Below are 19,829 nucleotides of genomic sequence, written 5' to 3' on the forward strand. Positions count from 1 at the left end.
CGCCACCCCTTGTCTTACCAGAGGCTGCTGTTCTATCCTGCCGAAAATGTGTAAAACCCGCCAGCTGTATGTTATTCATGTCGTTGTTCAGCCATGAGTCGGTGAAACATAAGATATTACAGTTTTTAATGTCCCGTTGGTAGGATATACGTGCTCGTAGCTCATCTATTTTATTATCCAATGATTGTACATTGGCTAATAGGACCGATGGTAAAGGCAGATTACCCGCCGCTGTCGGATCCTTACAGCCTCACACCTCTAACCACAGAAAGCCGCTCCTGCCCCAAGGCTCTAAGTCATCAGTCTTAGAGCCCTCAGTACTTTGCTGAGATATTAGTCACTAAACATGGTGCCTCACTCTCTCAACACACAACCCTCCCATCAGGGAGCTCTCACGTGAACATCCTGCTTCAAATAGAGATGGAATGATGACTGTCTAGTTTGGGATTTGAATGCTTTGCTTTGATAAGATGAATGTTTCAGTTTGTTTGACAAAGACATTTGGAATGCTTCTCATTAGTCTTCCAATTCAGCACCTTATCTGATATCCTTGTATTGTATTTGTTTCCCAATGGAAAGTCTCTCAGAACACTATGCTTTTGTCATTGTGAGTTATTTTTGCTGTGGTGAGTCATCTTACCTGTCAGTCTTCTCACCTGTGATTGGCTGGGCTATTTCAATGCAGGTATATAATGAGAGTTGGTCAGATCCTGTGGTAGTTAGTTTCTGTAGCTGAGCTCAGGGATGAAAGTCTACCATCTCAATCTCATATATCTGCTTTCTGTTTTCTTATAAATTCAAACATATTTATGATGTGAATTAGGCCTTCTGTAATATTTCATTTTGTCAGCTTTGTTGAAACTGTATTTTTTTTAAATTCATAGTTAATTTCCTAACACAAGACTTAATTTGTTAAATTAGTTTCTTTTGTTACATGACTCTGCATTTTTCCCTGTGAGTGCACAATCAAAATGACTGCCGTCTGAACAGGAAAGAGTCCTCCCATAAGTCAACAGGCCCTGTCACTGAGACTAGTTGACTGAGGTTGTGTGCCTCCTCTCCTCTCAGCAACACAGAGCTTCTCCTTTTAACCAGAGAGAACATGTAACTAACCTTTCATATGCTGTTTGAAGAATATTAGACTGTTCTAAGAATTATTGAATTAGATATGTCCGATTTATCTGTGCATCTAATTCAAAATGCTGTGATTGTAGTACAAATGCTCCTGTGGATGGTGTAATTAATGGACTGTAATCCATGCAAACAGCAATGTCATACTGGTGGACATTTAAAGTTCCAGTGGTTACAAACTTCTGCATTTTTGTTTCATTTTAGGATTACAATACACTGCTTATTTTTAAATCCAATGAGAGTGAGAATCTACTTAGATTCCATCAACTGTTCCTTGTATTCTAACAAGCAAGAAACAAAAACCAAACTACAGGTGATGCCTCCTCGGGTGTTGCTCAGCCACAAAGTGAAAGAGTTGGTGTGGTGTTGGTTGACTGGTAATGAGGGATCATGCTGTCTTCCATGCTGGGGTAAGAGACAGACAGCCAGGAGCTCCACTCTGCTATCTGCTATCTGATCTCACCACCATGTCTTCCAACAGCCGAGGAGCACTTTGGCAAAACAAAAGAGTCTAGTCAGCATCTCATTCCTCCCCCCAGTTACCCGCACCTTGAATCTGACTATCACAACCCAGTCCTAACAACCCAACCCTGTTCAAAGTCACATCCCTGACATGTGACTAGACTATCTAACAATTTATCCAAACAAGGGAACCACTGCCAGAGTTCTTATCAAGTTGAACTCCCCAGACACCTGTATGAGACTATGTTCTCCTGACACTCAGCATGGTTCAAATCTGATTTTTAATCAGTGTTTGATCCCAAGTTCAATGTTAAAGCCTCTTTGTTATATACCTCACTGGCAAAGCACTTGTTGTCAAGCAGAAGTAATCAGTGGGCAACATGTGTTACCACCCAGAGTTCTAATGGTGGACTAATGATGAGTTAGTGGTTGTGGGGAAGAGGTCATGGCTGCGTTCACTGCTATGGAGTTGTCCTAGGCAAGCAGGAACCAAACAGTTTTGAACAGACTAATATTATCACATTGGGTATATAGTATTTATTGCAGGGATATAAGCTTGGGGTCCGAGAAGGATCCTCGTTGTATTGGTACAGTGCTGAGAATAAAGGATATGAGTATATGTCATCAGTTGTCAAACAGTTCTGTTAGCATTTCCTTTTTATTTCAGTTCCTGACAATTCCACCTTATGTTCTAATTTTGTATTACACAAAAATATTATACTGGTTAAAGAGAAGCCTTTTTTACATGTGGTAGAAAACGCACAGATTACAGTGTTAAGGGCCAGTGTTGGAGGGGTACAGGGGTGAAGGGGAGGTGTTGAAGTAACACTGAATTATGTACCAGAGGCTATGCTTCACTGGGTAATAGTGTGGCTAAACAGGCCTATGAGTGAATATAGACTACATTCTGTAACAGACTATTAGCAGGTCTCTACATAATAGGATGCCTGTTGATTAGGGTGTGGGGGACTGTGTCATAAGGTTATGGTAAGGGGATGAATGAAGGGTCAGTGTGGTTAATGGGTGCTGACTGGAAGTAAATGAAGTAACTGGCTATACAGAACAAATGGTTCAATAAGGAGCATTATAGCTGAGCAGCAATTGGCCCAGATAGCAACAAGGCTGTGTTTATATTGCTGGACAGAGCAGTAAACCGGGGGAGTGAGCTACCGACTGCTCAACATGTCTGGGCGTATCCCTGTCTGTACATTGTAGAGCTTGCACCCTGAGGCACTACTGAGCATGCTCACGAGTGTCAGACAGAAACTGTTCAGACGCTCACTCTATCTGCCTGCCACTGTAACTGTAGCCAGTTCGGACATGAAGGAACAAAAGGCAGACGGGCCGTCTCAGAGTGATGACCTGGGGATATAGTTAGTATTTCAGCCAGGAATATAGTAACAACTTAAACGGATACAAAAAACACACAGGCACACACAGTAAACACTCAGTAAAAGGCACACACAGTAAACACTCAGTACATACATGCTCACGTAAATAAATAAGTTAAATGTGCTACTCCCCATTGCAACTGTACCATGTGTACCTTTAGTCTAGCGCCCCTGAGTGAGCCCAAGTAAGGCGACAATAACATTGGCAGAAAAGGAGCTAGTATAACAGCCTGTGTCTCTGATTGCCATGAGTCACTCCAGCCTTTGTGTGGTGGCTTTCAGTGGCTTGTAAACAGATATTCATCCGACGTGCATCACAACGTGCATCACGTGTACCCTGGCTCCTGCAGGTCGGTGTGTGTCGTTCCAGACACATTCTCTGCTCTGTTGATCTTGACAGACTACTGTCGACAAGCATTCAACACAATAAAAGCTCTTTTTTATTACATGTAACATTAGTTTGTTGATTTATACAAAAAGGTATGTGATGCAAATGACCATAGCTAAGCAAGCAGTTAACTGATAGAAGTTGGTCATTTGGTGAGAGTCCATTGCAAGGAGAGGGGCAAGGTGGGGTAGAAACTAAGCTGTACAGAAATCTCAGAGACATACAGTACATAACTATGGAAGTAACACAACTTCCTGTATTTTCGCTGAGTCACCAGAGTTGTTAGAGGGATCACAGAAAGATGTAAAAAGAAAACAGTGTTATGCAAAGATACATTGTCTTGACAACTAGCATTTTCTTCATCATCTTGACCATAGAGTATAATGAGAGTAACTAAATACAGTCGCAAATTCTCTTGAATCCCCTATTATACGGCAACACTAATAATCTAATACCATATTCAAGAAACATGAGAAACATTAGTTTAAAAAGCTGTATAGAAGCATCTCAATTGAATCAAAATGAACACGTACTGAATAAGGCAACCACACAGTATTTTATTGGGCAATTGTGCTTGTTCATTACCCTCTGTGACGTTATGTGGAGCCAGGTGTATCTTCTGTCTAAAAGTTCACTGATTGATTCATATTCTGAGGCCTGACCAATGACAACACCCGATAAACCCGATAAACCAGTTTTGCTTCAATTCTGGACTTTGGCCATAAACATTGAAACATGTCATGACACAAATTAGCCATAAAACAGTCCTAATAAGAATTAACTTGGGCTATAAAACATCAGTTATACCTGGTGATAGATGAGTCTATTGTATAAGGCTGTCTTCAGCGTCATATCATAGACAAACTGTATAGGAGTCGGGCATTACCAGGTGCCCGATAAGACACTACTCTGCTGTACTGGAGATAACCCATTTATAGCCTGGGATAGATAGATAACTGCTTACCCCGCATTATACTAGAGCCAGCTGTGGCTGTCCCTACCTCACCCAGTCACAACCTTGGTCATGACCCAATCTCACCCCCTGGGGAACCCCTGTCCATGACCTCAACTACCCTTGTCTACCACTGTCAGATTCACTTTTAACACCCTATCTAATTCATCATTCTCATTTCAAAGGACTTCAGAACTGAGCTCAAAGTCAAGAGTGATTCCCTGTCAACTACAGAAGACCTTAGCCTTTAGACACTATTCATGAGAAAAATGTATTTGCCCTTTTGGCACTTGAGGGGGAATTTTTGCTTCTTCTAATTATTTAAAACATTTATATTTGTCCATATAAAACAAAAAACTCAAGTCAGACAACGTTCTTAGTTTCAAAGAATTTATTGTTGTTATGTTAAAGGTACAGAACCATTTTGAGACATCAAGGACTTCAACAAATCGCCCTCAACAACCGAGGAATCCCAACTTCAATGAGGAAAACCCAGCAGAGCTTAGCATGATCTCCTGTCTCCAGCTATTCCCCTCCCTCTCTTGACAAGTCATTAACAGGCAGCCTCGTAGTAGTTGAGCCTCAGGCAATGCCTTTCAAAGACAAAAGTCTGCAAAGAGGCTCTCTTTTTTAACACAAAAACAGCTTTAGAGCCATTTAACAGATCCATGTCATCACTTGGGAGCTATGAGGTGCTTTGTCCAAAAACTCCCTCCTGCTTTAACAGTAGAGTAATTGTTTGCCAGGTGTTCTAGCGGGAGGAAATATAAACAGAATACAGCTAATTGACAGGGTCCCCTGAGTGTCAGGAAAGGACAAGTTATGAAGAGCCACATGACACGATCACACAGGAAATAACAAAAAAACACCAACCTGTAAAAAATATAAGGCAATGTTTATATGAACCCTTTCAAACAGCCCCTTATTTATCACTTATTTGCAGGTATACCGCTATTATACCACAGGAGGTTGGTGGCACCTTAATTGGGGAGGACAAGCTTGTGGTAATAGCAGAAGTGGAATTAGTGGAATGGTGTCAAATACATCAAACACGTGGTTTCTATGTGTTTGATGCCATTCCATTCGCTCCCTTCCAGCCATTATTATGAGCTGTCCTCCCCTCAGCAGCCTCCACTGTATTATACATATCAGTCCTCCCCTCAGCAGCCTCCACTGTATTATACATATCAGTCCTCCCCTCAGCAGCCTCCACTGTATTATACATATCAGTCCTCCCCTCAGCAGCCTCCACTGTATTATACATATCAGTCCTCCCCTCAGCAGCCTCCACTGTATTATACATATCAGTCCTCCCCTCAGCAGCCTCCACTGTATTATACATATCAGTCCTCCCCTCAGCAGCCTCCACTGTATTATACATATCAGTCCTCCCCTCAGCAGCCTCCACTGTATTATACATATCAGTCCTCCCCTCAGCAGCCTCCACTGTATTATACATATCAGTGGGCAACTGGAAAATGTTTAAACCATGGGGGCTGTTTGCATTTCAAATTAGGGAGGTGTTAAACAATAGAAGTGTTGATGAATTTACTTACAAAAAAGCAGGGAACCATTCACACATACCCAATACCTGTATTTGGGTTACAGGGTCTGTCTTATTTAACTAAGCAAGTCAGTTAAGAACAAATTCCTATTTACAATGACGGCCTAGGAACAGGAACAGTAGGTTAACTGCCTTGTTCAGGGGCAGAACAACAGATTTTTACCTTGTCAGCTCGGGGATTCGATCTAGCAACCTTTCGGTTCCTGGCCCAACGCTCTAACCACTAGGCTACCTGCCACCCCATGACTAGGTTTTTAGGTGGATTTTAATTGACCATGTTTTTTACACCCTACCCCCTTTCAGATCTATGAAAAAGCTGGCATGGTACATTTTTGGTATTTTGGTCTATGTATGGAAGGGATATATACAGTCCATCATATTACATATAGGATAAAGGCAATAGTACACTAAACCAGGGAATACATAAAAAAAAGTGTTTAAAAAATATAGAATTTAAGTATTTGATTTCAATGCTTTGAGGTCCTCTGGGTGGATCCTTTCAATCAAATATTTTTCTAAACCAAAATGCGCTTGTCAATTAATGATATCATATCCTTGTGATACCCAGATATGATCTTTTTTATAATGCCTGAAAAGTGAAATGTACACACAGTAATACATACTATAGTTCAAACTAAAGGATTGCGTTCCCACCTGTATAGTATGAGACAGGCTGAGCCGGTGGGATCTAACTAACAAGTCTTGCTTCTGTCTCAGTGTCCTCACAAGATCATTTCAAACAGGGTAGTTCATCTCACCTCTGTCTCATCCATCTCAATCTAAAGTGGAAGAGAGAAATAAGGGCAAATAAATAGACGATAGACACATTGTATCCAGGGGCAGATAAATACTGTAAACAGAAAATCAAACCTTTGATATCATTATCCTATAAAAAGGCTTTGTGGTGTTTATATGACGCAATAATATGACGTGTTATTATTCATGTGTAACATGTTTTGATCTAGCTTCACTCAAGTTGGTACTTATGTCCCACTCTCTACTTCTATTGTTATTACCAAACAACAATATTTATATAACTAAATCAATCCTTACATTTAGCAGAAAAGAATGTATTTAATTCTCGTAGATTCTAAACAATATTATTTGCATTACACCATTGAAAACAAAAATCCAAGTTTATGTGTGGTATTTTCATGATCCGTTACTGCTTCTGACTTGCTCATCCACCACAGGGTGTTTCTCCCAAGCACCACCTACTATCACCATGCTCTTATTAGCTATGGACAGAAAGTTGTCTGAAAACCCACATCCTCAGTCAAGCATTGTAAACGCGTGTAAACAGAGACTTGAGCAAAACCTCAGATTAGATGGAAAGCACAACCTTTCATAAAATATAAAAAGAAGCTTGAAGCTTAATCTAAATTTCTTATTTATCTTTTCAAATAAAATAATTGTATTGCTGAACAGGACAATACATGCTTTCCATGGCAATTGGGTTTGTATTTTGTTTTAATGTCAGTTTTCTTCTCACTGTATGGGAAAATGTTTACAAAGGGAATACAGGGGAATTCAAGCTATGATTTCAAGTAAAAAGAAAACACCTGGATTTCCATCCCAAAGAGAATCTCCTGTTGGTTTAAAATGTACTTTGACTTTGTTTAAAACACTGGTCAGAGGAGCTGTGGTTGGGTGCTCTGGTTTTAACTGGACCGTGAGGGTTGACCGTGACTAAACAGATAAAAAGCAGAGAGGTTGTTGGCAGGAAGGCCCTGTCTATGAGGATGAAACCTGAGATGGCTATTCACTGTGCCACAAACACTGGTGGGCCACCACACTCTGCTCAGAGACCTACGACATTTTGGGTTTGTTTCACAGTCATAGATTGGATTTTTCCCCCCTAATTTAGTAGATTGAGGACTGTGAGTAGGAGTTTATTTAAATCAAGTTCATGCAACCACATTTCAGTGGTCTGGATTGAAGAGCAATTTAGTTAAGACACAGGCTTATCTATGTCCGTGAAACCGTCCCTTCAAGTTTGAGGGAAATACACAACATTTTAGATGAGCAGTTTTGCCACTCGTGATCTATTCCTTACTGCGCTAATCTTACACAGAAATACATCAGCATTCGTGTTGCTGTGTCCTGTGTTCATTACTAAGCATCCAGAAAGATGCTGCAGCACACAATAATAATGTCAAGTCCAACATAGACACGCTTAAAATGGCTGGCCCAAAGTGAAAAATAGCAGCATTACTTAGTGTGTGTCATAGACAGAAAGTAGTCCCATTCACTGCCACGTAACCCCAACTGACGATAGGCTCTCCTACACAAGACACATTTATCAGGGCACCTAAACACATCGCAGGTGGACGTTATGATTAAAGAGGTCTTAAAAAGTCAACAATAAATTAAAAACCTCCATTTATAACCCAATGTGTCGCTATGCACTGCAAAAATTAGATCAGAGATTTTGAGTTTTAAACGTGTTTTCAGTGTGCTGTTTATCATCCTGCCATGGAAAGAGGGATTTGTATACTTTAAAATGGATGTCAGAGACATTTTCCACAACAAGGGCAGTCATTCATCATGACCACATTCCTCAGGACAGAGAAAGTGTCATGAATTATTTATTGTACAGACACTATATCACAAAAGATTGATTAACGACTAGAGAGCTTTGTCGTCCTGCTTGATACAATGCATCTCATAATTTAGCATGTTAGAGACCTACTTTTCACACTGTATTAACTGGTTCAGGATCGAAGGTGACGACAAGATTTTCTGCACTGAATTAAGTCATTAGAACTGCTGCCTTTCATAGAAAACCCCCTTTCAACAACACCTCCAAACGTCCTCCACACGGATTATTAAGGCATCTGCATGCTTCCCATGATTCTGAAACAGTTTGTGAATATATTCTGACGACATTTTGTGAAGATTTCTTTAGGTTTGGTCTTCGGCAAGGGTTTTTCCAGTTGTTTGGGCACACAAAAAAATTCGAGGCAAGCCAAAGTCAGTAGCCGAAGTCTACACCCCTTCGTCGATGATTGGTCAACAGTAGCGATTCTTCAATTAAGTGTTTGTTGTAATTCAAAGAGAGACTAATCGTTTTCATGCAAAATGTTTTACTTGCGAAATTAGTTAATTGTAAAATTGCACAACTAAGAAATTAATGACTGATTGTTTCAGTTATCTTAATTTTGACTATTTTGAAGAAGTGTACACTGGTGTATTCAAGTGAATGTCTTTTAAGGGAATATGCAAGCGTACTCGCTCGGTGCACCTATGTTCAGCTAGGCACCAGCTGAACCAAAACATGCAGAAGGCTTTAACACAGGGGCCCCCCTGGGTTGTGTCCTCAACCCTCTACTGTACTCCCTGTCACCCACGACTGCGTGGCTTTGCACGACACCAACTCCATCATCAAGTTTGTTGACGACACCACGGTTGTAGGCCTGATAACCAACAACGACAAGTCAGCCTATAGGGAGAAGGTAAATTAACTGGCATTGTGGTGCCAGGACAACAACTTCTCCCTCAATGTCAGCTAAACAAAGGAGTTGATTGTTGACTTCATAAAGCAGAGGAGGGAACATGCCCCAATCCACATCAATGGGACTGCAGTAGAGAGAGTCAGCAGTTTTAAGTTCCTCGGCGTCCACATCAGGGTATTGTCATGGACCAACAACACCACCACTTTTGTCAAGAGGGCGCAAAAGTGTCATGTGTGCTAAGGTGCAGAGAGTCAGTGCAGGTGGTCAGTCCAGTTCAAGTGCTCAGCAGTCTGATGGCTTGTATATAGAAACTATCTTTGAGCCTGTTGGTATCAGACCTCATGCTCCGATACTGTCTGTCCGACGGTAAGGGAGTGAACAGCTTATGGCTGTGGTGTCCTTGATGATACTGCTGGCCTTCCTCAGGCACCGTTTTGAGAAGATGTCCTGGATGGGTGGAAGCTCGGTCCCAGTGATGTACTGAGCCGTCTTCACCAGAATGTCAAGAGTGTGCAAAGCTGCCATCAAGGCAATGGGTGGCTACTTTGAAGAATCTAAAATCTAAAATATATTTTTATTGTTTAACACTTTTTTGGTTTCTACATGATTTCATCTGTGTTATTTCATAGTTTTGATGTCTTCACTATTATTCTGCAATGTAAAAAAATAGTAAAAATAAAGAAAAACCCTTGAATGAGAACGTGTGTCCAAACTTTTGACTGGTACACACACACACAAATATAAATTCATACTACACACACATCACAACTGCTGCTACCAGATTCGTATTATTATTGCTAAATACTGCACAATTTAAACACTTGCACCCCAATCCCCCTTTCACCAAAACATGTATAAATATTGTACTATAAATTATGCCTTCCTGTATTATACTGATGCTAAAATGTTTATTCTATTCTACTGAGCAGTTTACTTTATGTTCATATTCTTATCTTTTATTATTTCTTATTGTTGTTGCATTGTCCAGAAGGAACCTGCAAGTGAGCATTTAGTTGGACGACGTATATTATATATAGCCCATACAAACGACTAATAAAATGTGAAACTTCATAAAAATCTACTAGAGGAAAATATTCATATATAATATAAAATATGAATAACCTTAAAAATACATTATCAGATATTATCTAAGTAAATAATTACTATACCACACAATTGATCCAATTTCTAAACACACGTTGTTGTATGAAAGACCAGCGAAGGGAGAGAGAGAGAGAGGGAGAGAGAGAGAGAGAGAGAGAGAGCAGATGGTAAAAAAAAAGGTTTTCGGTGATTCACTCATCTTTTGTTTCGCTATCTTTGATCAAATGAAGAGAAACCCACCCACAACAATAAAAGCAAACCACACTTCGCACGCTCCCTCTCTTCATCAAAAACACAGTGTTTTTATCTAAAGCATCCCCCATTACAACAAAAAAGTGTGCATTATTTAAATTGTTCTAAGAACCACCAGTTAAGCTTCCAGAAAAGGTGCACCACAAAAAAAGTGATTTGCATGCATGCACTCACACACGCTTGTCATAATAAGCAATGAAAAACAACCAGTCTAACAGCAGTGTTATACTGCCTGAAATGCACATTTTCTCAGGCCGATTTCTGCCCAATGACCATTTTATGGCTTTGAATGCAGTCACAGTACATTGACTAGGAAATGTTGTGACCCTGTTTCCAAAACAGAACACATATAGCAGATTCACTCTACAGTATAACAAGGTCACTGTCCCATCTTTGAAGCGTACACTCTCTCTCTGTCTTGTTATTTAGCCTAACAGACAGATGTGGCGAGTGAGACAACGTATAGGAGCACAGCATTGACACCAGCACCCAGGCTAAGAGATCATGGCAGCCAGTACTTTGTTCACTCTGCTATGGATGACAGCTATTGATCATCCATAGCTACTTAATGGATAAGCTCCACTTAAGTGAATTAATCTCAAACAGAAAGAGGGGAAAAACCCAGACATGCTTCCATCCATTATGTGGTTGGGATGGTTTGCGGGGTGATTAGTAAATGTCTCCTGTACATTGTCTGAACGACTCACACATGCGGCAGGCAAACTCAGAGTGGCTTTGCGGGGGCAGGCAGGAGGTTGACTAAACTTGCAGGCATTTTTTAATCACACACTGATCTGAACATTTCTCTTTGAGGTTTCAGCTCTCCGTTCATCATTAACAGGTGTAGTTACTTTACCCTACATGCCCTGCAGGAGAGAGTGACCGTTCCGCCACTATACTTCTCTCCGATCTTCTCCTCTTCTTTTCTCCAACACACGTTGTAAACAGACACTGAAACGAGAGAAACTCAAATTAGCCCCATGTCTGTATTTACTGAACGCAAAGTGCTATTGGGATTAGTCAGACACAAAAGTGATTCACTGAAGGTCAATAACTTTGTGGAGCTGAATTTGAGGTGTAAATGACATGGCTAAGGCAGTCTAGGAGATTATCAGTTGGGAGTGTGTCAGAGAAAAGCCATTGCATGGGCATTAATCAAATACATGTCAGAATGAAGATAATCTAGTGACAGAAATACAATATCTATATAGAAAATAGTATTTGTTTTTACAAAGCAATTCCGGTAGACTGTCATCTAAGTGTAGGTGTGTGTGTGTAAACACACACAGACTATGAGCAAACACACATTTAATTCTGCTTCAACTGACAAAGAAAAACATATACGCTAGGTTCCTGGGTTGTGGTCAGATTCTATTAATTAACAGTCACACCGTATTATTTGTGGGTTTGTAGTATACTCAAAAAGAGAACGAGGAAAAACAACAAAACAATAATTTTTTTGAATAAGTTGTATGCCTAAGCCATTTAAAAATAGCACCATCAATGTAAACAAAACAGCTTCAAACAGGAAGTGAGATGCTAATATCTGCATTGGTTCAGAACAGCTAAAGAACAAGTCCAAATCCTGTAATGTTTCCATTTTGAACATACCTTTCCTTTGAAAGACAGCATATAGCAAGTCCTAACATATACACACACATTGATTAACCCTGGTGCCCTGTGTCTGTCTATTATTGAGGGCATATTACATCAGGCCCATGTTTTACAAGGATTTCCAATATGAGACTTAGATGTCATATCCCCATCAAAACCATATAAAAAATATACAAATTACCAGTGTCCATTTGAAGAGAAACAAATTCCCACACACAGGACAGCAGTTAAGATATACAGGACAGCAGTTAAGATATACAGCAGCAAGCTTAATGAAGAGGTTATAGCTATGCAAATAATACATATTTCTGATTTGAATTGCAAAATATTACAGTTGGGGTAACAGGAGTTTAAGAAGTATTTCTCACACAGAAATAATCACACACTCCGACTAATGTAAATCTGAGGAGATAAAGAGGCCTGGACAGGTGAAACGAGTGACAGGACTAAGCTTTAAAACAAACACACTGTGGAAATATCTGCCACTCACTAACATTATACTGTACACTAAACTGACAGCCATCACAATAATACAGGATACTGTATACACTTTACTCATGACAACAACAACAAAAACACTTACAACTAAATGTATAATGTGCCTTCTTTATGGTCATGAAAGCAGGGAGTCCAGATTCTACAACTTAAGTATACTTTAAACTAACTAACTACCTACAATTAAATGATACCGTGGAGTAATCTAAATATTACAGGAAACCAACACAGAGTATTCTACATGATAACAATAACACACTTCAACACACTGTACCAACGTTATACAGGAAATACACAAACTGTCTAAACTTCATCAAACTTAAATACCGGCTAAAGCAAGGAAAAAAACATTGGAAATGTACAACAATTGCCTTAAACTAATTTGTGATGAACTAAGTCTCCGTTTGGATGGTAGATGTATACTTTAGATTACCATGCATTATTTTGTGAGCCAATCATTTCCACCAGTAGTCTGTGTCTCTGGTAAAAAATAAATAGAGCCTTAAAATATGTTGCACTTGTTTTTTTGATAGGCATTTGTTGTTGCTGAAAAGGTTAACGATTTTTCCTATCGAAACTGAGTGGGTTGTGAAAGAACATTTCATGAGGCAAATTTCCCCTGAGCGCCTGTAATATTATCACCCCAGCCATCATAGTTTCAGAATGACTTCTGGATGTATTTATATAAAAACAAGTCTAACACAAATAGGTTACAATATTAATGAGCTACTACAGTTTATTACACAATTTCTTAATGAATGCTGATCTTGTCAACTTTTGACTTATTAATAAATACTCAAAGTTAAGGCCTAACTAAAACTTTAAGGCCTTAAACAAAATTAACAAACACTTCAGTTTTTCATAGAATACAATTAGCTGTTATTCATGAAGAAATATACATTAAAAAAAAGTAATGATTTAGGTCAACAATTTGTACTGGGTTTGTTAAGGGTGAATTTGTTTCCAAATCAAATAAACAACTCTTACATTAATCAGATCATTTGACCCATTTCTTTATTTAACAGCAAACATGACAGCATGCTTGTATTGTAAAAATACTAAATATAGGGTTTACTGTGCATTTTCACTATCAAAATTAGTCAGATCACACAGAAGAGGTTTTGAGAGCATTTCTTTGATGCGTTCCGTGGTTAAACAGAGGATTTCAGAGCCGTGGGCAGACTTGCCGAGCATTTTCCCACCTTTTTATTTGTCACAGACAGAGAAAGAGAGAGAGAGATAAAGAGAGAGAAAGGACCGCTGAATTATGATACACTTACAGCTTTAAAACATGACACTTAACAGAGTTATTGTACCATATGGAATTCCCACAGAAGAGAGGCTGAGACAACAAATGGAGGAAAGACAGCAATGTTCTCAAAACAGCACCACCCATTTTAAGCTGAATTGTGAAGCATGACATTACCATGATCTGTAAAATGATGAAAGCTAAATAGACTGAAGTTAAATTTAGGGCTCTATAAACTGGTTTCAATTTAAAAACGATCTTAGAGAAGGTTGACATTGGGCGCTGGAGACAAAGACCAATCATTCCTACGTAATAACGAACCTCAACGATCAATACTGAAACTCACACAAATAAGAAAAGAATCAGAGTAGATTTACCACAGATTACTTTTCAGAAGGACAACTATAGCCACCATTGGGATGTAAACAAAAGACAGCTCCTTCCTCCATCTGAAAGCACATTAACCTCATCTGACATGTACCTAAAATGTAGAAATGACTGAACATAATAGTTTGACTGTAACCTGAAAATAAAATGCAGTTGCCTATAGGTGAAAACCGTGACACCGTGGAAGCACAATATGCAATTTCAACAACTTGACACTGCCAAAGCTATGGATTCAAGGACTGAAAGTCCATGAGAAAGTAACATATTTTGTTTTGCATTGCTTGTTTATAAATGATGGGGCAAGTTGTACAAGCTCATAAAGGAATGTATATATATACACATGTATGTGCTATAAACATGTAGCATTTTCTTTACATAAAAATCTGACAATTCTGGCCATCAGTGAATTAATCTTCCACTTTCTGAACACTGTAGAGTAACAGACTCCACATCAGATGGACTGAGGTGTGTTCATCATGTGCAGCAGACATTTTGTGCCCGTGTGAAAGCCGTTAAGAGTCTGCAGGCCTCCCACAGTCTAGCTAGGAGCAACCCGAATGTCACTCACAACCACAGGTGGGAGTCTTCACACACACACACACACACACACACACACACACACACACTATAGGCTCCCTCTTTGTTATCAGGAAATGTGAATTATAATGTGGATTATAATTAATGGATATTTTTGTAGGGGTTGATACATTTTTTGTAAGGGAAAATCAAATGAAATTTTAAAGGGGAAATTACAAACTTCAAAACCTTTTTAAACCTCAAACTACAAGTTTTAAATTTCCTGCATTGCAGGAACATTCTCCTGCAACAGGGTGATCAAATTAAGATCCTACACGAAAATGTCCTGAAATTCTACAGGTAAATGTCTATAGAGGACAATCATTAATTTGTTACATATCATCAACTGTATTCTCTTGTTAGTGATAGACCATATAATTGTAACATAATTCCTCTCTTACCATTTGTGTACCAAAATACAGTGAAACTGGAGCACCTAATTTGATCAAATTAAGTTTTACAAAAGAACAAGCAAGATACCAGGCAGTAGTTCCAATAATGTGAATTTTACTGTTACATGAACAATATAACCAACTTCCAGGTAGTTCCAAGAATGTGAATTTAACTTTTACATGAACAAAAACAAACCAACTTCCAGGTTAAACAAATTACGCCTGAAAACAAAACTGAGAAAGGCTTGTGGTTTTCAGAAAAAGCTCAGACAGATATTTTGTGGAGGATTTGGTATTTCTGGGTGACATTTCAACATCCTATGTGTTTGGTTGGTGCCATCTGTGCATTCAAAACAAGCCCACGCGCACCTTGACTCACTGCTCAGTGCTCAAATCTCCCCTCTTTGTGGGAGTCTTACACATTGTCTCACACAAACACAATGTCATACTGATGGTTCTAAGTTTTGTTGCTTTATTCACATTGTCCTGTATTATTAGTAAATTGATACACATCAGATTCCATGTTTAATGCTGTATTATGATATGGTACATATATACACACTGAAGACTGCCTAACTCTGAAACCTGTTTGAGCAAGTCCAGCTTTAGGGTGTTATAAACAATCATCTCTGAAACGTCTGCCTGGACTATATCTGGACTGTCTAGACAGCTCTGACCTTTGTGTAGTCGTTCTTTTAACCTGAAATGCATTAACTGTAATTTGTATGTTTATATTACACTGTACTAGAGATGTATAATTGCTATCAACATGCAAATTCATAGCCATGTGTATAACATTTGACTTGACTAACATGACCTTGAAAGGTCAGGGGTCACATTCATATCTCTCCTCAGTTCTCTTTTTAAATGCCACGGCAATATGCATAAGTCTCTAGATAATACACTCCAACTCAAATGAACATCAGACATACTAATTAGCAAGGTCAACGCTGACATTTTAAAAACATTAGCGAAGTAATGGTATAGTTTGGAGAGGTTATTGTATTTTAGTACATTACAGCACATGACCTTTGTGTGGATAAAATCAAACCTCACTTATCTGATTATATCTTTAATTAAAACAAATATTTTGTTCTGAAGAACATGAATGACCCATAAAATCTTGTTTGCTTTTATAATGTGAGTTGTGTTGTGTTTCCTCAAGGCCACGTAAGCCTACTCTATACGCCTACTCTATACACGGGCATGTTTTGTAACAGGGAGTATGAAGGGTATGCCACATCTCAAACGTCTATGACATGGTCTTCAAAACCGGACCCTGGCTCAATTTGCTTTTTCAGGGGACAACAATTGCACAGTCAAACAGCATTGAAATTGTTACGTCATGGAAGTCCACTGAACTTTCACTCTGTCTCAGGTTGGTATATCGTAGGCCTACAATACCTTTTTCAGAGGCTAGAGTTTCATAGATGCAATCTGCTTCAATCACCAGCTGTGTCATCCTCTTATTTTCACTTGCTGACTGTCACAGTTTATCTGTCATATACAGTACCCAAGGACAATATTACAATGTGACTCTATCAACAGCAACAAAAAACAGACAGCAAGGCTAATAAGATGACTTTATGTTACACACATTTTACCTTAATTGTGTCAACAAAAAATATATACTTTGTTCCTATAAACCTACTGCAAACCTAGCCGAGCTACGTCATGTGCATCTTTATGATGTGTGAAATAGTTATTACGGACATCTACATAAAAGTGACCATAATAATGCTTGAAGATTATAACACCACATAGACAAATAGATGCTGGGATGTAGGACAATGGGATAGACACATCCCAAATAGATGAATCATGTTATGCTACCTTGTATTATTTCAACCTAAATGCTCAGTGCCTCTGTTGTCATGTTTTCTTAACGTCTCCTTTGTCATGAAGACCGATTTCCACAAAGTGAATTCGATGAAGTGGTCTTCTAGTTAGACACAGCTCTTTCTAAAGCTCTGCTGTCTATTACTTGGATCCCACAGTCTCTCTACACTGCACGCTCACACTAACTCAGCTTGTTCTGACAATCAATGCCAAAACAATCAGTACAGGTAAGGCACATGTCAAAACACTACTGTCAGGTACTGGATGATGGTCAGAGCTCAATGAGCGAGCGCCCACACACACACACACACACACACACACACACACACACACACACACACACACACACACACACACACACACACACACACACACACGTGTTGTCCACAAAGAGAGACACAATGCCTAATCAAGGATGTAACTGATCAAAGCCAAAAGGTTCTCATGAAAATATCAAACCTCATAATTACTACAAATGACAGAATCCATAGACTGAAATAATTTGTGTATATTTACCAAACCCCTTGTACTTTCTTCATGCAGAAGGGAACCATTTTGCTTGGTTGGAGATAGGGAGAGTGTGGCATGAAATCAAAAGGTATTACTTGATTTATGAAGCAGTAGGTCCTATCTTGCGGATACAGTTCTTTAAAGTTATGACGACTTTCTGATATTTTTTTCCAGTGACTGAAAGTGAAAAAGACTTAAAGGATGAGCATCATGAATTGCCATAACCACAGACTGTGGAGGTGTTTGACTCAGAAAGGGCCAGTCACAACTTTCCTTTGACAAAATAGGCTTCTAGCTGTGTACAATTCTCAGGAACTCTAGAGACCAATATACGACTTTTTTACTGAAGGCAACAAGTTCAATTTATGTGACATTTAACACACATCCTTTAACACACATTTATGGTATCAGTGACTATAGATCTGAGAGAGACCATGTCATTGAGTTTTCCCAAATCAGGCCTGGTTATCATAGCCACAAAATCTTAACCCATTTTTGTCATGTCCTACTTTTTAAATGAACCCTTGTCATGGTTTACAAGTTTTAAAATGGGCCTATTACAGAATAAATGTGCATCTCATTTGTATTTAATTACTTCATTCAATCTTTGATATTGACGTTTGCTTACAGGGAAATAATGTGCTCTTCTAAATCAGTATTTCATTATCACGATAATCATTTTCAAAATCGTTCTATTTGATTTATATTCACCAGTAAAATATGTATGAATGTTTCAAAAACAAATAGATACTGTAGGTGTTTCATATTGACCTCAAGGCTACCTCTCCCGACAGTGCTGCAAGCTGCATACATTTGCACCAAATAGTCATATCCAAACCTCCACCAAGTTAGCTAAATGTCAGGTAAGGTCTACTCTTATCAACTTCTTATCAGTCTCAGCACTGTTTGTGACATTTGATCGATTTGTTGGTTCAGAAAGCAGTAGGCCTACAAATAAACAAACTCATAGTTTCAGTGTTTGTGTCTACACCTGCACAACTGATGTTATGGATGCAAATAGCCTAATCAACAACAAAAAATAACAGTTATGTTCTGAGTTGATATATAGGCCTAACCAGGATTGTATCTACACTAGTAGGTTATTTGCAACTAGGCTTATATTAAGTGTTACTTTTTTACCAAATAAAAAGGGCTTGCATAAATTCATAACATACTTTACCATGTCTTCATGTTCATCTACCTTAAATACCTGGTACCCCTCCCTGCACATTGATCTGGTACTGGTGCTTTCTGTAGCCCTTATCGCTTCATTATTGTGTATTATATTCCTCGTGTGTAACTATTTTTTAACTCTGCATGGTTGGGAAGTGCTGGTGAGCAAGCAATTCACGCTTTTATTCAGCGCATGTGACAAATATGATTTGATTTGATAAGCAATAATTATTGGTAGCTTGCCTTGCATAGTTTTCTATTATACATTTTGCTCTCAAAGTTTTTTAAATAATACAATAGCCTTTGGGTCATTCACTAGGTTTAGGCTACTGTGCATATCAACCTGTTTTCTCGAAACAAAAACGCACATTTCGATTAATTCATCAAACATTACGTTTCATTTTCGGTCATGCGATTCTTTACAATTAGGCCAACATTGTTAAGCAAGATATTTGAATAGCTTAGTTGAATAAGATCCATCAATAATTTCCAAATCTATTCTGAATTTCAAAACGTTGAAATAAGATGTGGTGTAGGCTATTGTTATCGCAATAACCAAATTAAATAGACTGACACAATTATAGAACATTAGTATGAGACTGTAATATGATTTATATCATATCTACCATTCTTATTGTTATCTGAAATCACTTCAGCAAAACATTCTGAAGAAGATGACTTGGCGTTTTCTGAGTGAGCAATTTACGAAAGTAACTCACTGCGCACACAATGTGGGACACACTCTTTTCGCCGCACTTCGATACAAAGTGATTTTCGTAGCAGGTTAGGATAGCATTTTCGCTAAACCTAACTCTTTTCCTAACCTAAACTTCAGACTCCTAACCTGCTACGAAAATGTCACTTCGGTATCGAAGTGCCATGAAAATAGAATTTC

General features: G+C 38.7%; 1 long non-coding RNA gene across 3 annotated transcripts in view; it reads right to left on the reverse strand.

The window, feature by feature from the left end:
• Positions 1–6,147: 6,147 nt before the first annotated feature.
• The window catches only part of LOC115153319 (uncharacterized), a 36,404-nt gene continuing 22,722 nt past the window's right edge, over positions 6,148–19,829 (reverse strand). The window contains exons 2-3 of one of the 3 annotated variants that reach the window (XR_003867682.1): positions 11,561–11,650; positions 6,148–6,667 (exon numbers count right to left, since the gene is read on the reverse strand). This is a non-coding gene — a long non-coding RNA (uncharacterized LOC115153319). Of the gene's footprint in view, positions 6,668–10,305; positions 11,651–19,829 lie in introns of those variants that run through there. The other 2 variants (XR_003867681.1, XR_003867680.1) reach the window with 2 other exon arrangements.

The sequence above is a fragment of the Salmo trutta genome, chromosome 18 (assembly GCF_901001165.1).
Source record: "Salmo trutta chromosome 18, fSalTru1.1, whole genome shotgun sequence".
NCBI lineage: Eukaryota > Metazoa > Chordata > Actinopteri > Salmoniformes > Salmonidae > Salmo > Salmo trutta.